This window comes from Carcharhinus amblyrhynchos, chromosome 9, assembly GCF_965287045.1.
Source record: "Carcharhinus amblyrhynchos chromosome 9, sCarAmb.v2.hapA, whole genome shotgun sequence".
NCBI lineage: Eukaryota > Metazoa > Chordata > Chondrichthyes > Carcharhiniformes > Carcharhinidae > Carcharhinus > Carcharhinus amblyrhynchos.
Genome location: NC_137332.1, coordinates 32,377,412 through 32,402,460, shown reverse-complemented (window position 1 = coordinate 32,402,460; position 25,049 = coordinate 32,377,412). Strand labels below are relative to the sequence as shown.

At 43.7% G+C, this 25,049-nt stretch overlaps 1 protein-coding gene across 2 annotated transcripts in view; it reads right to left on the bottom strand.

Moving 5' to 3' along the window:
* The window catches only part of tesk2 (testis associated actin remodelling kinase 2), a 110,908-nt gene extending 99,223 nt beyond the window's left edge, over positions 1-11,685 (bottom strand). For both annotated transcript variants that reach the window (XM_080195403.1, XM_080195404.1), the window contains exon 1: positions 11,602-11,685. The gene's annotated coding sequence lies outside the window, so the exon portion shown is untranslated. The remainder of the gene's footprint in view (positions 1-11,601) is intronic.
* Between the last annotated feature and the right edge of the window lie 13,364 nt (positions 11,686-25,049).

The following is a 25,049-nucleotide window of genomic DNA, read 5'->3' as shown; positions in this document are numbered from 1 at the left end:
GTCGCCTCCAACTAAAACGGGCAGACTAAAGTCCAGTCTTAGATCCCCACGACAAACACCATTCCCTCAGCACTGATTCAACCCCTCTCCTTGACAGATGTCTGAGGCTAAGCCAGTTTGTTCCTAATCTTGGTGTACCCAAGATGAACCTGACCCAATTAACCACAAATCTTAGATCATCTGCTGCTCATCCATGTTTCAGATACAACTCAGTTACAAAGCATCTTTAACTCAATTAAACATCCCAAGAAACTACACAGAAGCAAGATAAGTCAAAAATTTGACACTGAGCCACATTAGGACATAATAGGACCAATGGCCAAAGTTTTGATCAGAGGTAGGTTTCAAGGAATTATTTGAAGGAGGGAAGCAAGTTAGAGAAGTGGAGACTTATAAATGGGGTTTTCCAAAACTTGGGGCCCAAACAACTTAAGCATAGGAACATTGGAGCAGGAGCAAGTCATCTGGCCCTTAGATCCTGTTCCCACCATTCAGTAAGATCATGGCTGGTCTCCTTGTGGTCTCAACACCACTTTCTATCTATTCCCATAACTCTCCACTTCCTTGCTGACTAAGTCTGCCTTGAATAAATTCAACAACCCAGTGTGACATCAGTGTACCTTTAAGGGATTTTTTTTCTAAATCACGTTTACTGCAATTGTAAACAGGCCTTTTTGGCTTCAGTTGTTTTCTCATTATGGCACTGGTTTTTCTGGAATAGTCTTTTTATTGCTGCGTAAATGGGGTTTGTTTATTTTTACTTGGATAAATATGACTGCATTAGGAGAAAAACTGGTTTGCACGTCAGGTGACAGGAGCTGTTTCATTTTCAGATTGAGTTGCTGTTTAGTTTGGTTTTAAGAAGGGACATTAAGCTGGAAAGAAGTGTCTCTCTCTGGTTTTGGAAATTGTGCCGGTTGTCTGAAAATAAGGTCTTGCCTTTCTGAAGGGAGGCAATCTGCTGTTGGTGGCTGGTCCCTGGTGTTTTGGGAAGCTGTTTTGATTTCAAACTGTTCTAGTCTATCCAGAGAACTGCAGACTTTACCCAAACAGTTCAATTATAGTATCACTTAAGTATAGTTTATGCTGTATTAAATCTGTTTGAAGGGTCTTGTTTATGGAATTGGTTTGAATGAGACAGCTCCTATATTCATTTAACGGTTATACATGATCGTGGTTGTTTTGTGTTTTTTGTAATTAATAAAAAGTTGTTTATATTCTTACCATACACATCAACTGTATTCTTAAATAAACTTTGTTCGACCAGGTTCATTCCTTAGATTTCTAAACTATTGTCTGTAGGCTTCAGGTACTAGTTCATATGCACCTAAGATGGATTTTTTCACTTCTTCATACTTCCCAGATATCTCCTCTGATAGTGATGCAAACACTTCACTAGCTCTACTTAACAACTTTGTTTAAACAGTAATACCCACAGTCTGTGGCCATTCCATTTAGCCACTTTGCAAATGAAATGGAAAAAACTTCTACATCCTTCTCATCAAACCTTGGCAATGCTTGGACATGTTTAAATAGATCTCCAGAACTCTGACTACGAAGCTCTTGCTCCTTGTCACTTTCCTCATCATTGTACTCAACCTGTACTTTTTACTGCCAGTTTCTGAAGTTCAAATTCTTTCTCTTCTTTTTCCCTTGCCTGCAATTCAAGCAGTCTAATTTCTTTTTCTTTTTGTAATTCAAATTGTTTCAATTCTTTTGCTTGCTGTTCCTCTCTTTTTGCTTTTTCTGTTGCAATTGCATCCCTTTCCTTGGCTTGCTCTATTCACTCTTTCCTTTAGTTCAAATTCAAGCTGCTTTAATTCTTTTTCATGTTCAAGCTGTTTAATTTGTAATTGAATTCTAACCATTTTCAATTACTCCGTTTCTGGTCATTTTAAATGCTGAGTTATCATCACAATTATCCCCCCTTTCCTTACACCTTCAGGCAATGTCAACTGCAATGTGTTTGCCAATTCCATCCTTTGGAAACCACCTTGCGTAACTTCTTCCACCCTCAAGAACTTCTGAGCCTCTGAAAGAGCCATTATTCCACACAGCACTACCATTTAAACACGAATACAACACCTGAAAAGAAAACATCAATATGTTCACCACTCATTGATTTGGGATTATTGAACTCAAGGACAATCAAGAAATATAGATTTTATATCCCGCAAGAGTGCCCCCAATTGTTATGGTTCAGGTCAGATATTCCAAAGTGTTTTATGGAGCCCACCTGGATCATAAGTTTTGCATCTTGAAGTTGGCTGGGATAAGCACGAGATGTTTCACTTCAGGTATGATTCAAATGACTAGGGAACTTTTATCAAAGTTTACTTAAGAATATTAGCAATAACTTCTATCAATTACAAACAACACGAAACAATCACGATAATGGATAACACATTGAATATGGGAGCTGTCCCAAACTGATCCCATAAACAAGATCCTTCAAACAGATTTAATATAGCATAGACAAATGTTCACATGATACTGAAATTGGGTCCTTTGGAAAACTACGTCCCCTTTTAGTCTCCACTGTAAGAGGAAACATCCTTTGGATACCCACCCATTCAGGCCCCCTCAGGATCTTAGATGTTTCAGTATCAGCTCTCAATCTTCTAAACTCCAGTGTATTTAGGCCTAACTTGTTCAATGCTCCTTCATAAAGGGCAGCATGGTGGCACTGTGGCTAGCATTGCTGCCTCAACGCCAGGGACCGGGGTTCAATTCCAGCCTTGGGTGATTGCCTGCGTGGAGTTTGCACTCTGCATGGATTTGCTCCAGATGCTCCTATTTCCTCCCACATCCAAAAACGTGCAGGTTGGGCAGATGCTAAATTGCCCCTTAATGGCCCAAGATGAGACCAAGGTTAGGCAAATTAGCAGGGTAAATGTGTGAGATTACAGGGATAGAGCTTAGGCTCCACTGGAGAGTTGATAAAGACTCAGTGGGCCAAATGGCGCCTCCTGTACTGTAGGGATTCTATTCTACAAGACAACCACAGAAGGTGAAGCAATTAATATCGGGAATACCAAGAGGCTTGAAGTAGATGATTGCAGATATCAGGAAGGGTTATAAACTGCCACAGAGGAATTTGAAAACGGATGAGAATTTTAAAATCAAATCACTGCTTGAAACAGAACCCAATGCAGATTAACAAGCACAGGAACGAGAAGAACAGGATGGTGCAAATGAGGATATGGGCAGCAGATTTTGGGTGGCCTCAAGTTTATGGAAGGCAGAATGTGGGGAGACTCACCGGGTGTGCATTGGATTAGTCCAGAATGAGGTTTTCAGCAGCAGAGGACTGAGGCAAGGAAGCAAAGTCTTGGAAGCAAATGTTACAGAAGTGGAAACAAGTGGCCTTAGTGAAAGAACAAAGTTCATTTTGGGATTAAATGTGACATGAAAGTTGTAAACAGATTTGTTTAATCTCGGATTATTGCCAGGGAGTGGGGACTGAAAGCAATGGCTTCAATCTTCATGAAGTTTAACAGAAGGAAATTTAATTTCACAACAATGAAGTGACGTGGTGATAGGTGCCATCAGTGTACATGGCAATATCATCTGGCATTCAATATGGGGCAACCCACAGATGAAAAATAGGAGGAGCCACGGATAGATCCTTGGGGAACACCAAAGGTTATAGTGCGGCAGTAGGAAAAACTGTTGCAAGTGTAATTGTGAGGCTGTAATGAAGTCAGGAACTGAGTGACTCTGGTGAAACCCAAGCTGGCATCAACGAGGTTATTGCATGATAGCACTGTTGATGACCATTTGCATCACTTTACTGGAGATGGAGAGTAAACTGATGGGACAGTAATTGGTTGGGTTGGATGCAACTTGCTTTTTGTGGACAGGACATACGTGGACAATTTTCCGCATTGTTGGTGTTAGCGTTGTAGCTGCACTGGAATAGCTTAGCTAGCGGAGTGGCAAATCCTGAAACTCAAGTCTTCAGTACTATTGCCAGTGAATCAAATTGGCTAGAGATTCGCATTGGTGATGCTGCAGGCTTCCAGAGGTAGTAGAGGTGGATCATCCACCCAGCACTTCTGGCTAAAGTTGAAAATGCTCCAGGCTTATTTTTTGTATTGAGGTGCTGGGCTCCCTCATCATTGAGAATGCGGATTTTTGTGGTGCCACCTCCTCCAATGAGTTGTTTTGATTGTCCATCACCATTCACAACCAGATGTGGCAGGGCTACAGAGCTCAGATCTGATCCACTGTTGTGGGATTTCTGAGTTCTGTCTATCACTTGCTGCTTATGCTGTCTGGCATGCAAGTAGTCCTGTGTTGTAGCTTCACCAAATTAATACCTAATTTTTAGGTATACGTGGTGCTGTTCCTGGCATGCCCTCTTTATTGAACCAGAGGTTGATCCCCGGCTCACGAGTAACGGTAGAGTCAGGGATATGTCAGACCATGAGGTTACAGACTGGTTGAGTACAGTACTGCTATAGCTGATGGCCCACAGCACCTCATGGTTGCCCAGTCTGGAGTTGCCAGGTCTGTTCAAAGTTATCCTATTTAGCATAGTGCCACACAACACACTGGAGAGTAAGCTCTCAGTGAAGAAGCGGCTTTGTCTCCACAAGGACTATGTGCTGGTCACTCCTACTGCTACAGTCACAGATAGCTGCATCTCCAGCAGGTGGGTTGAAGACAAGGGCAAGTATGTTCTCCCTTTTGTTGATTCCCTCACCATCTGCCAAACAGCCAGTCTAGCAGTATTGTTATTTAGAACGTGGTCAACTCAGTCTGTAGTGATGATACCAAGCCACTCATGGTGATGGACACCGAATCCCAGAGTACATTCCATGTCCTTGTTACTCTCAGTACTTCCTCCAAGTGTTCTACATGATGGTTGGGGATATCATGGTGATCAGTATGTTTCCTAGACCATGATCCCCTGAAATTTCAAGGGGTCGGGTATCAATGTTGAGGACTCCAAGGGAACTCACTCCTGACTGTATACCAGTGAGCCACCACCTCTGTTGGGTCTCTCCTGCCATTGGAACAGGGCATGTACAGGGATAATGGTGTCTTGGACATTGTTTGTAAGGTATGATTCCACAAGTATGACTATGTCAGGCTATTGCTTGACAAGTCTGTAAAACAGCTCACTCATTTTTGGCACGACCCCCAGATGTTAGTGAGGACTTTGCAGGATTAACAGGGCAGTGTTTGCCATTGCCATTTCCAGTGCCTAGATCAATGCCGGGAAGTCCATCCAGTTTCATTTGTTTCAACTTAATGGCTTGTTGGACCATTTATGGACCAGCCACACTGTTGTAGGTCTGGACTCTCATGAAGGCCAGACCAGGTAATGACACCAGATTCCCTTCCCTAAAGGATATTAGTGAACGAGATGGGTTTTTACAACAATCAACAATGGTTTCACCGTCACCATTAGACTTCTAATTCCAGACTTTTACTGATTTTAAATTCCATCATCTGTCATGGTAGGATTTGAACCTAGGTCCCAGAGCATGACCCTAGAACACTAATCTAGACGTAATACTGCTACACCATTGCCTTCCCATTGTCCATGCCTAACATGCATCAATCCCTATTTACGTATTAGCCATGGTCACCAACTACAATGGCTCCCGATTAAGTGACATTTCAATTTTAAGATTTTTACCTTTGTTTTCAAATCGCTCTGTGGCATTCCCTCCCAATTTCTCGTCTCCTCCAGCCCAACAATCTTCTGAGATATCTGAACTCCTCCAATACAGGCTTTTTCAGCATCCCTGAATTTAATCACATAGCACATAGTCATGCCTTCAGCTGCCAACCACTAAGCACTGGAATTCCCCCCCCACCCACCTGCCAAACATTCCTACTTTTCATTCCTATTTCAAGATGTTGCTCAAAAACCTACCCCTTTGACCAAGCTTTCGGTCATCTGTTTAATATCTCATGCGACTTGGGGTCAAATGTTATTAGATAATGCTCCGAGAAAGCAGCTTGGGATGTTTTACTATGTTGAAAAGCTAAATGATAGATAAGTGCAAGTTGTTGGAGTGGCAAACATCACAAAAAATAACAAAAAGGCAAGAAACAACTGAATCACTATAGACTGCTATGAACAAAACTGAACAGCAAGTAGTTATTTTCAAAATTAAAATGATTAGCCAATAACTCACTGATTTTGACCTTACGACCTCACTTCTAATCTCAATGCTTACTTAACTCCCTGGTTTAGTAATTATATCCACTCAACTTGGCAAACCCAACTACAGAAGCTGACTGGAAAAGCTGAGAGTGTGAAAATTCTTCCAATTTTTTTCAGTGTCAGCAGTTCCAAAGTTCAACAATAAATACATCTATCCAGATATGAAATATCAAGTTACTAGGAAGACTGTACAGCTAACAAGTTCAGCATGTTAGAGGGAAGGTTCTTCAACAGTAAGAAATTTCCCAAGAGAAAAAAATCTAACATCTAGTCAAACAGTGAAACTGGGAGCTGCGCAGAAGCAAAGATTTGGGTATCCATGTACATGAATCACTGAAAGATTGTGCAAAGGTTAAAAAAGTGTTCAGAAAGAATAATGGAGCAGTGGCCTTTATTTCATGGAACCTGGAGTACAAAAGTTAGGAAATGATGGGTCAATTGTACAGAGCTTTGGTCTGACACCATCATGAATACTGCATTCAGTTTTAAGTCTGCATCTCACAATGATACATCAGCCTTGAAGGAGACAAAGCTAGTTTACCAGATTTATATCCAGGTTTCATGAGTTTAATTATGAATTTTAATTATACTTCTATGTTCAAGGGGCTTACAAGACACAGGGTGATGTAACAAAGTTCAAAATTCTAAAATAATTCAATGAATAGATACAGAATAACTTTTTTCTGGTGAGAAATCCAGAAAAACAGGTCATAATCTTCAACAACCCAAATGCAGCAATACCCAGACAATATTCAGGCTTGAGCTGACAACGGCAAGTAACATTTGCACCACTGAAGTGCATCACCATATCCAACAAGAGAGAATCTAATCATCGCTCCCTGACTTTCAATTTGATTTATTATTTTCACTGTAGCTCAATAGACGCAACAAGCATTGTTTCTTGCACACTATACAGACAAAACATACCGTTCATAGAGTATGTAGGGAAGGAGGAAAGGAGAGGGTGCAGAATATAGTGCTGCAATTACAGATAGGGCTTAGAGAAAGATCAGCTTAATATATAGTAGGTCCATTGGCAATACCATCACTGAATCTTCCCACTATCAAAATCCTGGAGTTTACTGACCATTGACCAGAAATTGAACTGGAATAGTCAAGCAAATACTGTGGCTACAAGAGCAGGTCAAAGGTTAGCAATCATAGAATCCTACAGTGCAGAAGGTCGTCATTCCGCCCATCAAGTCTGCAATGACCACAATCCCACCTAAGCCCTATCCCCATCCCCATAACCCATGAATTTACCCGAGCTAGCCCCCCGACAGCATGGACCAATTTAGCATAGGCAATGCATCTAACCCGCAATCTTTGGACTGTGGAGGAAACCGGAGCACCTGGAGGAAGCCCATGCAGGCACGAAGAGAATGTGCAAACTTCACACAGACCTAAGCCGGGAATCGAACCCAGGACCCTGGCGCTGAGAGTCAGCAGTACTAACCACTATGTCACCATGCCGCCTATGGTAATCTTATGGCAAGTAACTCACTTCCTGACTACCCAATGCCTGTCCACCACCTACAAGGCACAAGTCAAGGGTGCAATGGAATTCTCTCCACTTGCTTGGATGAGTGCAACATTTAACAATCTTGACACCATCCAAGTGGAGCAGCTTGCCTGATTGCTACCCCTTACACAAAAGTTCAATCCCTCCATCAATGAACAGTAGCATAACTGTGTTATATTTACAAAATGCACTACAGAAACTCACCAAGGTTCCTAAAGCAGCACCTTCCAAACTCACTACCATCAAGAAAGACAGCAGCAGCAGCTACCTGGAAACACTAGCACCCCCAAGTCACTCACCATCCTGACTTGGAGATATATTGCCGTTCCTTCACTTTTGCTGGGTCAAAAGCCTGGAATTTCCTCCCAGCAGTTCACGAAGGCAGCTCACCATCATCTTCTCAACAGCAACTAGGGATAGGCAATAAATGCTGACCTAGACAGGAACACCCATGTCCCATGAGTGAATAAAAGAAAACTTGGAAAATGGTAATAGAAATCTGGAATTCTCCCAAAAAGGATGTCGATGTTAAGCCAATTGAAATTAAGACTGAAAACACAAGTTTTTTTTATTAGTAAACTGGATAAATTGAGTTTAGGTACAAAGCATACATGACCTAGTAAAACGGCAAGTAAATATAAAGTTGTATGGATTACTTTTTACTAATGCTACGGAATTCTGAAGTAATTGTGGTAATGTGTACAAAGATGTCCATCACTTTGTACACGGTAAGATCTCATGAATAGCAATCTGATACACAATCAGATCATCTAGGGATGGCAGAATAAATCTAAACTAGCACACCCAAAGAATTCCCCTGCACCTCTACAAATTCTGCTTTGGAGTCAAAAGACCAGCAAGGCCTTGATTAAACATCTTGAAGGAAAAAAGAAACAGAGTTATGCTGAGAGAAGGGATGAGAAGCAGCTCAATTAGGGAATAAATTTCAGCATGGAGTGGTTGGGCTGAATAACCTCTTTGAGCTGCGGATTCCATATAATTCTATATAACACGCAATGTTATTAATATGCAAGGATTCATTCAGCTGACATGATTTAGCAGATATAGTTTACTAATGATTATGATTAAATGTACTGTACAGCATAGATTAAGGCCATGGAAATCCTAGATTTGATTGCTGTAACACATTGTTCAAGTCACTCTCAGCTGATGTCTCTCTAGGGATGCTGCAATTGCCGACAGCATTCCTGTTAGAGGTGGAAGAGGCCATTCTGTCCAACATATCTACACAAAGTCCTTGGAAGATCCCTTTCAAAAGTTATTGAATTTGCTTCCAACAATCTTTCAGACAGTGCACTCCAAATTATGAACTTGTTGCATTAAAAGAATTTCTAATCTTGCCTCTAGTTCATTTGCCAATAATTGTGTTATTGGCAAATAGATACAAAAGTCTGAGATCATATACCAATCAACTCAAGAACTGCTTCTTCCCTGCCGCTGTCAGGCTTTTGAATGGACCTGCCTTGCATTAAGTTGATCTTTCTCTACAGCGCAGCTATGACTAACACTACATTCTGCACTCTCGTTTCCCTCTGTATAAACAGTATGCTTTGCATAGCGCGCAAGAAACAATACTTTTCACCACACACTAAATTCTGTGCCGATAATAAATCAAATCAATTTTAAATTTGGTTTTCTGGTTAAACAAATTCTGATTTATCTTCAACATAATATCAAACTCTATTAAGCCTCCCCTTATTCATCAATCCTCTATCCCTGTCAATAGAATGGATATTAAACTGGAAAGAATGCAGAAAAGATCTGCTAGGATGCTACCAGGATTTGATGGATTGAGTTATAAGGAGAGGCTGGATAGACTGGGACTTTTTCCTCTGAAACAGAGTCTGAGGTCTATAAAATAATGAGGGACACAGATCAGCTAGATAGTAATACATTTTCCAAAAGGGGAGTCTAAAACTAGAGGGCATAAGTTTAAGGTGAGAAGGGAGAGATACAAAAGGGTCCAGAGGTGCAACTTTTTCCACACAGAGGGTGGTAAGTATCTGGAACAAGCTGCCAGAGGTGGTAGTAGTAGTAATAATAGAGGCGGGTACAATTTTGTCTTCTAAAAAGCATTTAGATGGTTACATGGACAGGATGGGTATAGAGAGATATGGATCAAATGCGGGCAATTGGGACTAGCTTAGGGATTAAAAAAAGGAGGCATGGAGAAGTTGGGCCAAAGGGCCTGTTTCCATGCTGTAAACCTTTATGACTCTGTTCTACAGCAGAACAATCCCGATTGTCCAGTTTTTTTCACATATCTTGCATTCCTGAAAAGAACAGGATTGGTAATTCAAGTATGAAAGGAAAGATATCATTCACAGCAAATTATCTTATAAGGATTGCTGTGATTGACACCAGTCATTTTGTCCATCAATACTTTTGATAAGACTCACGTGGCAAGCCCTGGTAAAGATGCCACCCATGGAATATTGCTTCAAATGGAGTCATTGGGGTAAAAAAAAACACAGCAACAACACAAGACAAACTAAAAAAGTTGTGGGTCACATTTAAACCATTTTCCAAAAAGCTGTGTGTCTTTCTTTTATTGTGATGTAGTCATTGATAAAAACCTCCAAATATAGGATTCTGCAACAATGATCTGGGAAACATATTCACTCAATGTTTACTTGATCAAATACAAGATTTACTTTCAAAATGCATTGTGAAAACAACACTGATCAGTAGTATCAACTCTCAAGAATAACCAAAAACTATTTGAGACTTCAAAATTTCATTCACCTATTCTTTCATTTGAAGTTTACAGAAAGGTTTGTAATTCGTGAAAAGAAAAGTAAAGTAAAAGTAAGAAAATATTTTTCTGGGAATATTACTATTCAGCCCTTCACTAAGACCAAAGTATCAAAACAGCAAGAACTCCCAGTGTTTTGCAAAACAGTAGCAAAGTATGCTTAATATATTATGCATTGAAATATTCTAAATTTGAATCTTAATTTCAATTTCCAGCATTGTTTGGCTTCTTCTACATTGAAATCTCAATTTCCTGTAACAAAACTTTATGGTTTTGGTCCATCTGAAATCTAAATGCCTTCTCCACAACTTATTAGGCAGCAGAATTGTCAGCTGTAGAAGTGAAGACAAACAGATGCTAGTACTCAGTTCAGACGGCTTACTAGAGGGGAAAAAACAACCCTCACAATTATCAACAGACCAACCCAGACATTAACTTACTGTCAATAATTTAACTTTCTTTCTGGGTTTTGCTGAAGTTTGCATTTTTTCTCGTCAAGTGATAATGTAATTCAAAGATCAAAGGTCAAAGGGAATAAATTGACCGTCAATCAGATAATGTATTTGTTACCTTCGCTCACCAACAAAAAAATCTGTACCCTTGCACGGAGCTGCCTGAAAAATTGGAAAACTCCCCAAGAGAAAAAAAATTGGAAAACTAGATCAAAAAAAGTCAACATCATGGATTTAAACAGAAACTGCCTTGAGTTATCATCCTATGGAAAATAATTAGACTTTTAGGATCATACTCATGTTTGTTGAGCTATTTGGGGTGTACTTAGTGTTTTAAATATTGTAATTCACAACAAAACGTAAATAAAAACACAGCGAGTACTCCTTCATCGCCAAGGGGCCTCTCAGTTCACACTCAAGACACCAGAAAGCTCATTCACCTGTGACCACCTCCCACCCAGACTCCACCTCCCTGATCCCAGTGTAAATAGGAAGGAGTAAAGGCCCCGACTCCTCCTGTAGTAACTGCGTCTGAAAAGCGCGGCCAAGCCCCTGGGCTGACACCCGGTGGAAAGCCAGACTCTGTACACCGCAATAAACAAACCCACCCAGGCCTCTGAGTGACCACTGTCCACTTACACACTAACCCCTAGCCCACCATACTTACTGTTTGTTTACCAGTCCCCCTGCCGCCCTCAGGACGCTGCACTCGCCGCCCAACTGCGTCTATCCGTCTGCGCCCTCGCCCAACGCCAGCGCAGATGGACAGCGGCCCTCAGCCACTCAGCGACCGGGAAACGGAGCATGGGCGGAGCAGCGCGGCAGCACGTGCCCTCAGCCGCCCCTGCGCACGCTGCACCCCAGCCACTGGGCGGACCGGAGAGAAGACAAGAGTCCCGCTGGAAAGGCGCAGCAGCAGAAGGGTGAATCGAGAGCGGGAGGGGGCGGGGCCACAGCGCGCAGAGCGGGAGGAGGGGGAAGGGGCGGGGCCACAGTGTGATCAGGAGGAGGGGGAAGGGGCAGGGCGCCGGTGCGCTGCGGCGTTCAGGGTGAAGTAGCCACAGAGCGCCGCGCGGGAAAGGGTGGAGCCACACCGAACGGAAGGGGGCGGGGGGTACGGCGCGCCGCGAGGGAGGGGGCGTGGCTCCAATGCGGCGGGTTTGGAGTCACAGCTCACGGGAGACGGGGCCACCGCCGCGCAGTGGAGGGGCGGGGCTCCAGTGCGGAGGGGGCGGGGCTCCAGTGTAGCGCGCCGTGGGAATGGGGTTCTGGAGCGCCGCGTAGTGGGGGACAGCGTTACAGCGACTGGAGCTGGACGAGTGGCGTTGGACTCAGGCAATCACAAAATCTTCTTTCACGAAAGCAATAACTAATGGGTGGGGTGCAATTGGGTTGCAATTTAGTAAGAAGTCTCACAACACCAGGTCAAAGTCCAACAGGTTTGAGAACATAAGAAATAGGAGCAGGAGTAGGCCATCTAGCCCTTCGAGCCTGCCCCACCATTCAATAAGATCATGGCTGATCTGTCGTGTCTCAGTTCCACATTCCCGCCCTCTCCCCATAACCCTTAATCCCCTCTCTTATCAAAAACCCATCAACCCGCGTCTTAAAAATATTTAGCGAGGTAGCCTCCACCACTTCAACGGGCAGAGAATTCCAGATATTCACCACCCTTTGAGTGAAGAAGTTCCTCCTCAACTCCGTTCTAAACCGCCCCCCCCCCCCCTTTATCTTGAGGCTGTGCCCCCTAGTCCTACTGTCCTTTTTGAGCGGAAATAGTCTATCCACCTCTATCCTATCCATCCCATTCATCATCTTATATGTCTCAATGAGATCTCCCCTCATTCTTCTAAACTCTAACGAGTACAAGCCTAGTTTATTCAGCCTCTCCTCATAGCTCAACCCCCTCAACTCCGGCATCAGCCTAGTAAACCTCCTCTGCACTCCCTCCAAGGCCAAAATATCCTTGCGTAAGTACGGCGCCCAAAACTGCACACAGTACTCCAGCTGCGGCCTCACCAATGCCCTATACAGCCGCAGCAAGACCTCCCTACTTTTATATTCAATCCCCCTCGCTATGAAGGCCAGCATCCCATTTGCCTTCCTGACCACCTGCTGCACCTGCAAGCTGGGTTTTTGCGACTCATGCACATGGACCCCGAGGTCCCTCTGCACTGTCACCTGCTGCAGTTTTTCGCCACGTAAGTAATAATCCTTCCTACCATTATTCCTACCAAAGTGGACCTCCTCGCACTTGCCAACATTAAATTTCATTTGCCATTTCCTGGCCCATTCGCCCAGCCTATCTAGATCCTTCTGTAGACTCTCCACACCCTCCGCCCAATTTGCCGTTCCACCAATCTTGGTGTCATCAGCAAATTTCGACACCCTACACTCGGTTCCCTCCTCCAGATCATCTATATAAATGGTAGTAAACGCCACTAGCTTTCAGTTGGACTTTAACCTGGTGTTAAATACATAGTGTGACTTGTTACTGTGTTTACCCCAGTCCAACACCGGCATCTCCACATCATGGGTTGCAATTTGACAGGCACGACCTCCCACACAATATCTTACCCTCTGGCTGATCAATGTTGTACTGCATTGTTGCGTGTGCTATCTTTCAGATGAAATGTTAAAGTCTAACACAGTAACAAATCACTGCAGGATGCTGGATGTCTGAAATAAGAAGTAAAAATGCTGGAAATAACTGATCAGCCAGCATGCTTGATGTGGATTGAGGGACAAATAGCAGCTCTTTTAAACAGTGTTATGGGATATTTTACATCATAAGAAGTCTCACAACACCAGGTTAAAGTCCAACAGGTTTATTGGGTAGCACAAGCTTTCAGAACGCTGCTCCTTCATCAGGTGGGTGGAGAATTGGGTTCACAAACAGGACATATACATGGATACAGACTCATTTACAGTATAAATCCCTGGTCGCTGAGTGGCTGAGGTCCATTTTCGGTGAGGGCGCAAATGGATAGACGCAGTTGGGCAGCAAATACAGTGTCCCGAGCAGCTGGGACTGATAAACAAACAGTAATTACAAGGTATCCTATTCAAACCATCATCTTCTTCCTCTCTTGACTTCTTCTTGTCCAGTCCTTTCCCACTGAGATTTGTGATTCTCCTGATTCCCTACATCACATCAACAGTTTCAGTTCCCTGGCCCTAACGGCTTCCTGTTCACTATGGATGTCCAATCCCTCTTCAGCTCCATTCCACCCCCCCCCCCCCAACGCTCTACCAGGAGGGTCGGAGGGCTTTCTGTTTCTTCCTCAAGCTGAGGTCCGAACAATCCTCATCCAACACCACGCTCTACCTCCTGGCAAAACTCACAATGTTACTAAATAATTTCTTCTTTAACATGTCTCACCTCCTACATATAAAATGTGTGGCCATGAATACCTGCATGGACACCCATTATGCCTGCCTTTTTGTGGGCATGTGGAGCATTCCTTGCTCCAGTCTTACTCAGTCTCTGTTGCACACCTCTTCATCTGTTACATTGATGACTATATCAATACCACTTCTTGCTCATGTCTGGACCTTGAAAGATTTGTCAATTTTGCTTCCAATTTCCACCCTCTCTCACTTTCACATGGTCCATCTCTGACATTTGATTTATTATTGTCACATGTATTGAGTTACAGTGAAAAGTATTGTTTCTTGCACACTGTACAGACAAAACATACCATTCATAGAATACATAGAAGAGAAGGAATGGAGAGGGTGCAGAATATAGTGTTACAGTCATAGCTAGAGTGTATAGAAAGATCAGCTTAATATATGGACATTTCCTTTCCTTGACCTCTCTGAATCCATTTCTGCTGATAGACTGACCACCAATATTTATTACAAAACCCACTGACTTCCACAGCTACCTTGACGATAGTTCCGCACACCCCCGCTCACTGCAAGGATTCCGTCCATTCTCTCAATTTCTCCATCTCTACTGCATCTGTTCCAATAATACCACTTTTGAAAATAGAACTTACAACATGCCTGTCTTTTTCCTCATCTGGGGATTCCCCGCCTCCCCCACCCCACAATGGCTGATGGGGCACTCAACTGTGTCTGACCCATCTTCCACACTTCTGCCTCACCATTCCCCCTCCCTCCCAGAATGATGACAGGGTCCTTCTTGTCTTCATTTTTCACTCCACCAGCCTCCAGATTTAAAGGATCATCTTTTGCCATTTCTGCCAACTCCAGCATGATGCCAACTCTAAACACATCTTCTCCTTCAACTCCTCCTGAAGTCAGCATTCCACAGGGACCACTCCCTCTGTGAAGTCTACTTCTGGTCTACTTCTCCATCACTCGGAACACTTCATCCTCTTCCCACCACACCTTCCCTTGCAATCGCAGACAACGCACCTCCTGCCTCTATACCTCCCACCTCCTCACTGTACATCGACTCTAAACATTCCATTCAAGTCAAACTGTGTTTCACCTGCACCTCCTTCAACTTGGTCTACTGGAATCATTGCTTTCAATCTACATTGAAGAAATTCAACAGAGGCTGGGTGACCGATTTGCAGAACATCGTCACTTCATCCGCAAGCATAACTCCAACTTCCCGGTTGCTTGCCATTTCAACTCAGCACCTTGTTCTCATGTCCATGTGTCCATCATTGGCCTGCTGATGTACTCCAGTGATGTCCTAAGCAATTGGAGGATCAACATCTCATCTTCCAATTAGGCACTCTATAGCCTTTTGGATTTAGCATTGAGTTCAACACTTTTAGACAGTAACTTCCCCCTCCATCTTAAATACCTCCCCAATTCCCTAATCCCCACCTCACACTTTTGTCATTTGTTGTTCATTGTTTTTCAGCTCCCTGAATTGTCTCAGCACCGGGGTAGCACAGTGGTTAGCACTGCTGCTTCACAGCACCAGGGCGTTGGGTTCAATTCCAGCCTCAGGTCACTGTCTGTGTGGAGTTTGCACTTTCTCCCTGTGTCTGTGTGGGTTTTCTCCTGTTGCTCCGGTTTCCTCCCACCATCCAAAGATGTGGAGGTTAGGTTGATGGTCCATGCTAAATTGACCGTAGTGTAAGGGGGATTAGGCAAGATAGATGAGGTTCACAGAAATTGGGCCTGGGTGAGATTGTGGTTGGTGTAGATTCAATGGGCCAATGGCCTCCTTCTGCACTGTAGGGGTTCTATGATTCTATGAACCTCATCTCTCTCCCTGACTGTTCAGTTGTTCCCATTAACACATTCTGTTATCTCACTTTTTGCTACCATTAGCACTCTTCCTCCCTTAATGGCACCTTGACACTGCTCTTTGTCTCTCTTATGTCCAGGACAAATTTGTCTATATCTCCTTTTCACCGACCTATCCCTAGTCTTCCTTTCTGCCCCACTTTCTCCACATCCTTTCCAACTAGATAATCCTGTACAGTTCTACCTTGCTTCAGTTGTGTAGAAGGATCTTTCAGATCTGAAATATTAACTATGTTTCTCTCTCCACAAGTGCTGCCAGACCTGCTGAGTTTATCCAGCGTTTTATTTCAGATTTCCAGCATCTGCAGTATTTTGCTTTCCTATGACACTCGAGAGGGTTATAAGAACATAAGAACATAAGAAATAGGAGCAGGAGTAGGCCATCTAGCCCTTCGAGCCTGCCCCGCCATTCAATAAGATCATGGCTGATCTGTCGTGGCTCAGTTCCACTTTCCCGCCCTCTCCCCATAACCCTTAATCCCCTCTCTTATCAAGAACCCATCAACCCGCTTTTTAAAAATATTTAGCGAGGCAGCCTCCACCACTTCAACGGGCAGAGAATTCCAGAGATTCACCACCCTTTGAGTGAAGAAGTTCCTCCTCAACTCCGTTCTAAACCGCCTCCCCTTTATCTTGAGGCTGTGCCCCCTAGTCCTACTGTCTTTTTTGAGCGGGAAGAGTCTCTCCACCTCTATCCTATCCATCCCATTCATCATCTTATACGTCTCAATGAGATCTCCCCTCATTCTTCTAAACTCTAACGAGTACAAGCCTAGTTTATTCAGCCTCTCCTCATAGCTCAACCCCCTCAACTCCGGTATCAGCCTAGTAAACCTCCTCTGCACTCCCTCCAGGGCCAAAATATCCTTGCGCAGGTGCGGCGCCCAAAACTGCACACAGTACTCCAGCTGCGGCCTCACCAATGCCCTATATAGCTGCAGCAAGACCTCCCTACTTTTATATTCAATCCCCCTCGCTATGAAGGCCAGCATCCCATTCGCCTTCCTGACCACCTGCTGCACCTGCAAGCTGGGTTTTTGCGACTCATGCACAAGGACCCCGAGGTCCCTCTGCACCGTCGCATGCTGCAGTTTTTCGCCACGTAAGTAATAGTCCTTCCTACCATTCTTCCTACCAAAGTGGACCACCTCACACTTGCCAACATTAAATTCCATTTGCCATTTCCTGGCCCATTCGCCCAGCCTATCTAGATCCTTCTGCAGACTCTCCACACCCTCCGCACAATTTGCCTTTCCTATGCTGATAGGGTGAGGTAAAGAGGGTTAGGAGGAGGCTTGTGTGAGGCATGGATTTGACGGGTTAAATAACTTGTTTCTTTGCTTTAGGCAGAATATTGAGATTTTAAACTCATAAACAAGTGGGTTTGAATCAAGTGGGATTTAAAATGCTCACTTCTAGTTTTAACTGAGTCAACCAATTCATTTCCAGGAATCAGGGTTTTCCCATTTAATTGTTCAGATGAGGCCGCATGCCCCATATTGAACCATCATTTTAAATTTAATCCTGATGGGCTGAGTTTTCAGGCCTAAGGGAACATAGAGGCTGAAGAGGGATAAAGAGTGTTGTATCCAGGAGGTAAGTGGGTTTTCTCCGGGTGATCCGATTTCCTCCCAGAGTCCAAAGACGTGCAGATTATGGGGTTAAGTGGCACAAAAACAGAAAATGCTGGAAAATCTCAGCAGGTCTGACAGCATCTGTGGAGAGAGAATAGACTCAATGTTTCGAGTCTGGATGACCCTTCATCAGAACACAGGTTAAGTGGATTGGCCATGCTAAATTTCCCCATTGTGTCCCAAAATGTAATCATTTGGACCACAAAAGAGGTCCCAAAATGTGTAGATTATGGGGATTAGTGGGGTAAATGTGTGGAGTTATATGGATATGGCAAGGGAGAGGATCTGGGTAAGGTACTCAATGAGCCAGATGTCCTCATTCTGCACGTTAGAGGTTCTATGATTCTATGAAGCACTTTTCTAGTTATCTGTTGATTGAGTTTACCCACTCTACTTTTGGACACTTCACCTGCCACCCCATTCCCCTCAACCCCCAACTGTTTCAATTTGTCGCAGGGGCTCTGATTTCCCCTGCCCCCAGCTCTAATCTTCCTTGAGATCTTCAAATCTTCCCCAGTAACTCCCAATCCTCCCCCACAGCAGAAATAAAGCTGTCAAACTCATTAGCTTGGAATGGGTGTCTCCCAGGAAATGATTTTTTAAAATTCCTTACTTTTGACGACAGCCTTGAACAAGCAATTACTAGCACAAAAACCTTCCCCTGATTCATAAAGAGAGAGACTCTTGAGTTTTAAGATGATCCGAAAATGTTTATCCTGTCTATCTTGCTCAGGTATTATTTCCTGCACCAATCCACAATCCATAGGACCATGGAGTTTGCAGTGAGGGTCTATGTCACCTCTTGCTCTCTCACTGTTCGAAGCATGCAAAGAATCTCCTCCCGTCTCTAACTTCAGCAATCCACTCATGTTTCCAATTCATTTAAGGTCCAGGTCCGCAAAGTGTGAAACAGCCAATGAGCAAAACACTTAATTACTCAACCACTGCTTTGCAAGAACATTTTAAAAAGTTAAATTTTGGAAACTTCTTCCAGTCAGTTAAAGGCCATTTCAGAAGTTGAATGTCACTTGCCTCTCAGTACCAAGCCATAACTTGTTAACGGCATCAAGTTTTCAGCTTTTTATAATAGCCTCTGCTTGGTCAATGAGATATATATACCATTGCGCATGACCTTCACAAAATCCCAGGTATAGTATTGGCATCACTACACCAATGACATTGCAACACGTTTTGCAGCAAGAAAGTTGATATGCACGGTGAGGTAAAGTGTCCAATTAATGGCATTCACAGTGAGATTTACCATTGCCACAATTTCTGATCCATTGTATATTAAAACTTGGAATCACTAGTCTTGCCCACCCAGTGTCTGGAATATTTAGAATTGCTTGCAGACCACCACAAGCTGAGAATGAACATTTTTAAATTGAACTAATCAATTAATAATTATTAATCCTTTTTTGAATAGTTAACATATTCATGTAATCTTATCAGAAATTATTGTGTTTGCAGTATTACACACAGACTGTAAGCAGTGCGCAATAGATTTGGTAGGGGTTTGCATGTTCAACTGGGACAAATGGACAAGATCTGTCTTTTTCAGGTGAAGTGGATGGAAATTTCTGAGGTTGAGTTACTCCAAATATCTCTCTCATCACTCCAAGCATTTGGATTACAGTGGCAGCCTGAGGAGGAAGCTAAGAACAAGTTGCCTGGCTGTGTGTTCTCAGAGAAGAAAAAAAATAACAAAACATAGTGAAGGGAAAAATACCAATTTCTTCACAACGGTTTGCAATGATATCATCAAAACTTTCAATGTGTTGCTTCAGGCTGTCAGATGTCACACATGATCCTGCACTATTGCAACTGCACTCTGTTGCTCTGTCGGTGCTGGAGACAAAATTACACTTTCCCACTTGCCCATAGCAATGATCCAAAAGGATTCAAGTCATGCCAGATGACCTATTTGTTACAAATGGTTATCCTACCTTTGCATCAAGCTTTCCATAATAAACTTCAAAATGTGTACAAAATAAATTCCAGCCTTGAAATGTAACAGAGTTCAGATCTAAATGGTAACGGGAACATCTAGTGCTGTTATTAAATATTCTGATGTAAACTGTGAAGAACTCTTGCTTGGCCTTAAAACCGGAGGAAAATCGAGAAACCCATATTTCCTATTATATGGAGTGGTTTACCAGAGTAAAGAACCTGCAACAAATACTCGACAAGTTTGAAGTATTTTTCCTCCTTGTTTCCAGTGGATTCAATTTAAGATGCACAGGCAGTTTTCCTGTTGTACTGTGACCCAGCACAGAGGGAGATGTACTATGTGCCTCTATGATGGCAATAAACTAGCATTTGAAAAAAAATTCAGTAAGTTCATGGTAAGAATATTTCTTTCCATAAGAAAACTGAGCTTTGAACTAAAAGTGCTATTACACCAGGGGCTGAATTTTTGGGACACCCAAAGGCAGGAAAGAGGCAAATTTGTGTGTGTGTGTGTGTTTTATATGGACGTTTGTGTGTGTGATGTGTGTTGTGTGGATGTTTGTGTGTGATGTATGTGTGTTTTGTGTGTATGATGTGTGTGTGGTGTGGACCTTTGTGTATGATGTGTGTGAATTTGTGTGTGTGTGATGCCTGTGTATGAGTGTGTGTTTTGTGTGGGTGTTTGTGTGTGAAATGTGTGTGTTTTGTGTGTGTGTGTGATGTGTGTGTGTAATGTGTGTGTGATGTGTGCGTGTATTAAAAATACTGACCTGGAGGACATGTCAGTTCTGCCGGAGATGAGTTTGAGGTTAGGGCAGGCAATTGGGCTCATTAAAAATTTCCAATCAGCCTCTAGTTTGACAACAGGTCAACTGCCTAGAGGCAGGCCCCCAGCAGCAGGCAAAGGTGCCAGTCCTCCTGACAGGCTTACAGATTCTCGCTACTAATCTTTTTGGCAAATCAAATCATCTAAATGAAACAAACTGAAAAACAAAGCAAGAAGGGCAGCCCCTTGAAGAGGAACCACCCGAAACAAAAACAAAGCATGAATGATTCAAACATCAAATCAAAAGGTGAGTAAAAGAGGTCAATAATACATTCCAGTCCCTGGCGTGCCCAACAGACATGGAAGGCCTCAATGGTGCCCATGGACACCACATGAAGCGTGGCATGGTGGCACAGTGGTTAGCACTACTGCCTCACAGTGCCAGGGATCCAGGTTCAATTCCAGCTTGGGTCACGTGCAAAGTCTTCACATTCACCCTATTTCTACATGGATTTCCTCTGGGTGCTCTGGTTTCCTCCCACAGTCTGAAAGATGTGCCAGTTAGGTTCTTTGGCCATGCTAAATTCCCCCTCAGTGTACCTGAACAGGTGCCAGAGTAGGACAACTATGGGTTTTCACAGTACTTCATCACAGTGTCAATGCAAGCCTACTTGTGACCCTAATAAATAAACTTTAACCTTAACTCCAGGGGCACCGAGCTGTGAATATAGAGGGGCAGACAGTCAGGTTGGAAGATCCCCTCGGTCGCCTGTGCCTGAACCTATTCAGGCCCTGCCTGCCTGCCTGCATGGATGTACAGCCAAATACCACTCTACAGAGGTATTTGTTTATCAAAGAGAGTTCACATGACCATCAATGTTAATAACAGGCTGTTCACATGCCTTACTGTGACGTGGGCAGAATTTGTGAGCAATATTTCCAGGACTGATGATCAGATCAACTGCATATCCAGTCCTTGCAATGGTAAATTTCACAACACATAGCCCACTAATGCAATTAATTCAAAATCTGAATGCAAGTAGAACAATTTAGGCAGGATTGTCCATTAATTGAAAATTTGTCAGTGGTTTCCTGCTAGGTTACAATTTCAGTTATCATTAGGGAACCATAATTTGTCCTTCTGAGAGGATATAGTTTGATGGATGTGAGATTTCCGACTGTGAAAGAAATACTTTTTAAACATTGATTTGTAGTTGGTGTTCTTGATTTCAGTCAGAAAACATCTTTAGATAAATTAACTGAACACCAGAGATTAAAAGCTGCAAGGCAGTTTGACTATGACACAACAAGATGGGATGTACAGCATTAATAGGCCGGCACTTATTTGTGATGTGGAGACGCTGGCATTAGACTGGGATGGGCATGGTAAGAAGTCTCACAACACCAGGTTAAAGTCCAACAGGTTTATTTGGTAGCACGAGCTTTTGGAGCACTGCTCCTTCATCAGGTGACTGGGAGTTCCTGGATTAATAGTCTAGTGATAATAACACCAAGCCATAGCCTCCGAGTTTCTGGGTCAATCATCCCACTCATCCGATGAAGGAACAGCGCTCCGAAAGCTTGTGATACCAAAAAACTTGCTGGACTTTAACCTGCTGTTGTGAGACTTCTTACGGCAATTATTTGGGTAATTAACTTAATCCAAGGATAATATGAATTTTTATTATTTGTTTGTTCGTGGGATGCGGGCATCGCTGCCTGGGCCAGCATTTATTGCCCATCTCTGAGGGCATTTAAAAATTAACCACATTGCTATGGGTCTGGAGTCACATGTAGATCAGACCAGGTAAGGACAGCAGATTTCCTTCTTTAGAGGATATTAGTGAATCAGTTTTTATGACACTCACCAATGGATTCATGGTTTCATCATTAAACTTTCAATTTCAGGTTTTTATTGAATTCAGGTTTCACCATCTGCCATAGTGCAATTTGATCCTAGGTCCCCAGAGCGTTACACCTGGGTTTCTGGATTACTAGCCCAGCGCTTCACCACTACACCCCCATCTCATTAACTATGATAAAGGCCTCTGCCAAAGTGTCAGGGAGCAATGATTTGTTGATGGTGGCATAGTGGCACAGTGGTTAGCACTGCTGCCTCACAACGCCAGGGACCCAGGTTCAATTCTGGCCTTGGGTGACTGTCTGTGTGGAGTCTGCTCATTCTTTCCATGTCTGCATGCGTTTCCTCCGTGTGCTCCAGTTTCTTCCCAAAGTCCAAAGATGTGTTGGTTAGGTTGCTTGGCCATGCTAAATTGTCCCTTAGTGTCAGGAGGATTAGCAGGATAAATACATGGGACAGGGCCTGGGTGGGATTGTAGTCGGTGCAGATTCAATGGGCCAAATGGACTCTTTCTGCACTCTAGGGATTCTATGATGATGCTATGTGATTCCTTCTCTTGGTGTCTGATAAAGCAGGATGAGTTAATGTGATTCCACATTATGTTGTCAAAGGGGAATTTATGCCTCAGTGAGTTAATTGTTGTTCATCCATCATCATCGATGAAGACCTCGACACCATTAATCATTTTGAGGCTGGTTGCAGTGTGTCCAAAGATGACTAATCAGGCCAATTTGGGCACGGAATGTCCTGGCACATATTGGACAGACTTGAGTAGACACTGTAGTTGTTGCGCTGGTGGCTCTGGACTTGCGCAGCTTGCGCTTAAGTTGTGCTTCAGCAATACACCTTGCTTTGTGAACTTGACAGCCTTTGTGGATGAGGCAGCACCAGGTAGGGCTGTTTTGTGCCAGCATTTCCCAGGTGGTCGTGTCAATGTCAAGCCACTTCAGGGAGGCCTTGAGTGTGTCTTTGAAATGTTTCTTCTGCCCTCCATGCGAGCGTCTTCCAGCAGAGAGTTCGCCAAAAAGGAACTGCTTGGGTATGTGCTTGTCTGACATATGGATGACATGACCTGCCCACTGGGTCTGCGCTCTCATCAGCAGTGCGTGGACTGATGGTAGACTTGCTCTAGAGAGAACTTCAGTGTCTGGTACTTTGTCTTGCCGTCGGATGCATAATGTTCTGCAAAGACAAGTCATGTGGAAATGATTGAGCTGTCTTGCATGCCTTCAATACACAGTCCACGTTTCACAGATGTACAGGAGGGTAGTGAGTACAGTGGCACTGTAGACCTACAGTTTTGTTGCTGGGCTGATTCCTCGACGTGCCCATACAGTGGAGCGCAGTCTACCAAAAGCCTTTGCTATTCTGCAGTTAACTTCTGTATCAATAGTCACTGCTTAGGAGAGGGTGCTGCCAAGATAAGTGAACTGGTCCGCTGCCTGTTGTTTCTGCCCTTTGATTGTGATTATGGGTTCTGTGTACGGTGCATGAGAAGCAGGCTGGTGCATGACTTCGGTCTTTTTAATGTTGATGGTGAGTCCAAAGTTGTCACAAGCCATGGAAAATTTGACCATACTGACTTACATCTCTGGCTCTGAGCCTGCATACAGGGTGCAGTCATCGGCAAACAGGAAGTCTCTCAGAACAGTCTCCTTCACATTGGTAATAGCTTGAAGTCACCTCGGTTGAAGAGCTTCCCATCCACTCTGTACTTGAGGCTGATTCCAGCGACACTGTCCTGGAAGGCATCATTCAGCGTGGCAGTAAACATCATGCTGAACAGTGTGGGTGTGAGCACACAGCCCTGTTTGACGCCATTGGTGACTGGGAATGCCTCAGAGGAGTCTCTGCCAACCAGTACTCTGGCCATCATGCCATCATAGAACTGGCGTACCATCTGAATGAATTTGGGGGCGCAGCCAAACTTTGGCATGATACTCCACAGGTCTTGTCGGCTTATAATGTCAAAGGCTTTCACGAGGTCAACAAAGGTTGTGTAGAGCTCACGATTCTGCTCCTGACACTTCTCCTGAAGTTGGCATGCAGCAAAAATCATGTCAGTGGTCCCACGACCTTTGCGGAAGCCACACTGTGACTCTGGAAGTAGGCCCAGCTCCAGATGAGTGACCAGACGATTTAGCAGGACTCTTGCAGGGCTTTCTCCTGTGATGGAGAGCAGCGAGATTCCTCAGTGGTTGTCACATACTTGGCAATTGCCCTTCCTCTTGTAGAGGTGTACGATGGAAGCATCTTTAAGTTCCTGAGGAATGGATCCTTGCTTCCAAAGGGACTGGAACAACTTGGTGAGCTTCTTGATAAGTGCAGGACCAGCAGCTTTACAGATCTTTGCGGGTATGGCATCTGCTCCAGGGCTTTGCCATTGGATAGCTGGCTAACAGCTTTCATGACTTTGGCTATAACCGGTGGGTCATCCGTCGCACTGTTGATATCAACCTGAGGAATCCTGCCTATTGCCTCATCGTTAATAGATGACAGTCGGTTGAGGACGGCTTCAAAGTGTCCAGCCCATCTCTGCAGGATCTGAGCCTTCTCTGTAATGAGAGTTGTACCATCTGTACCCAAGAGATTGAGGTCCATAGGGAGTGTTGAGGGCTTCATAGAACAGTTTCAAGTCGTTTTTGCCAGCATATCCCTGTATCTTA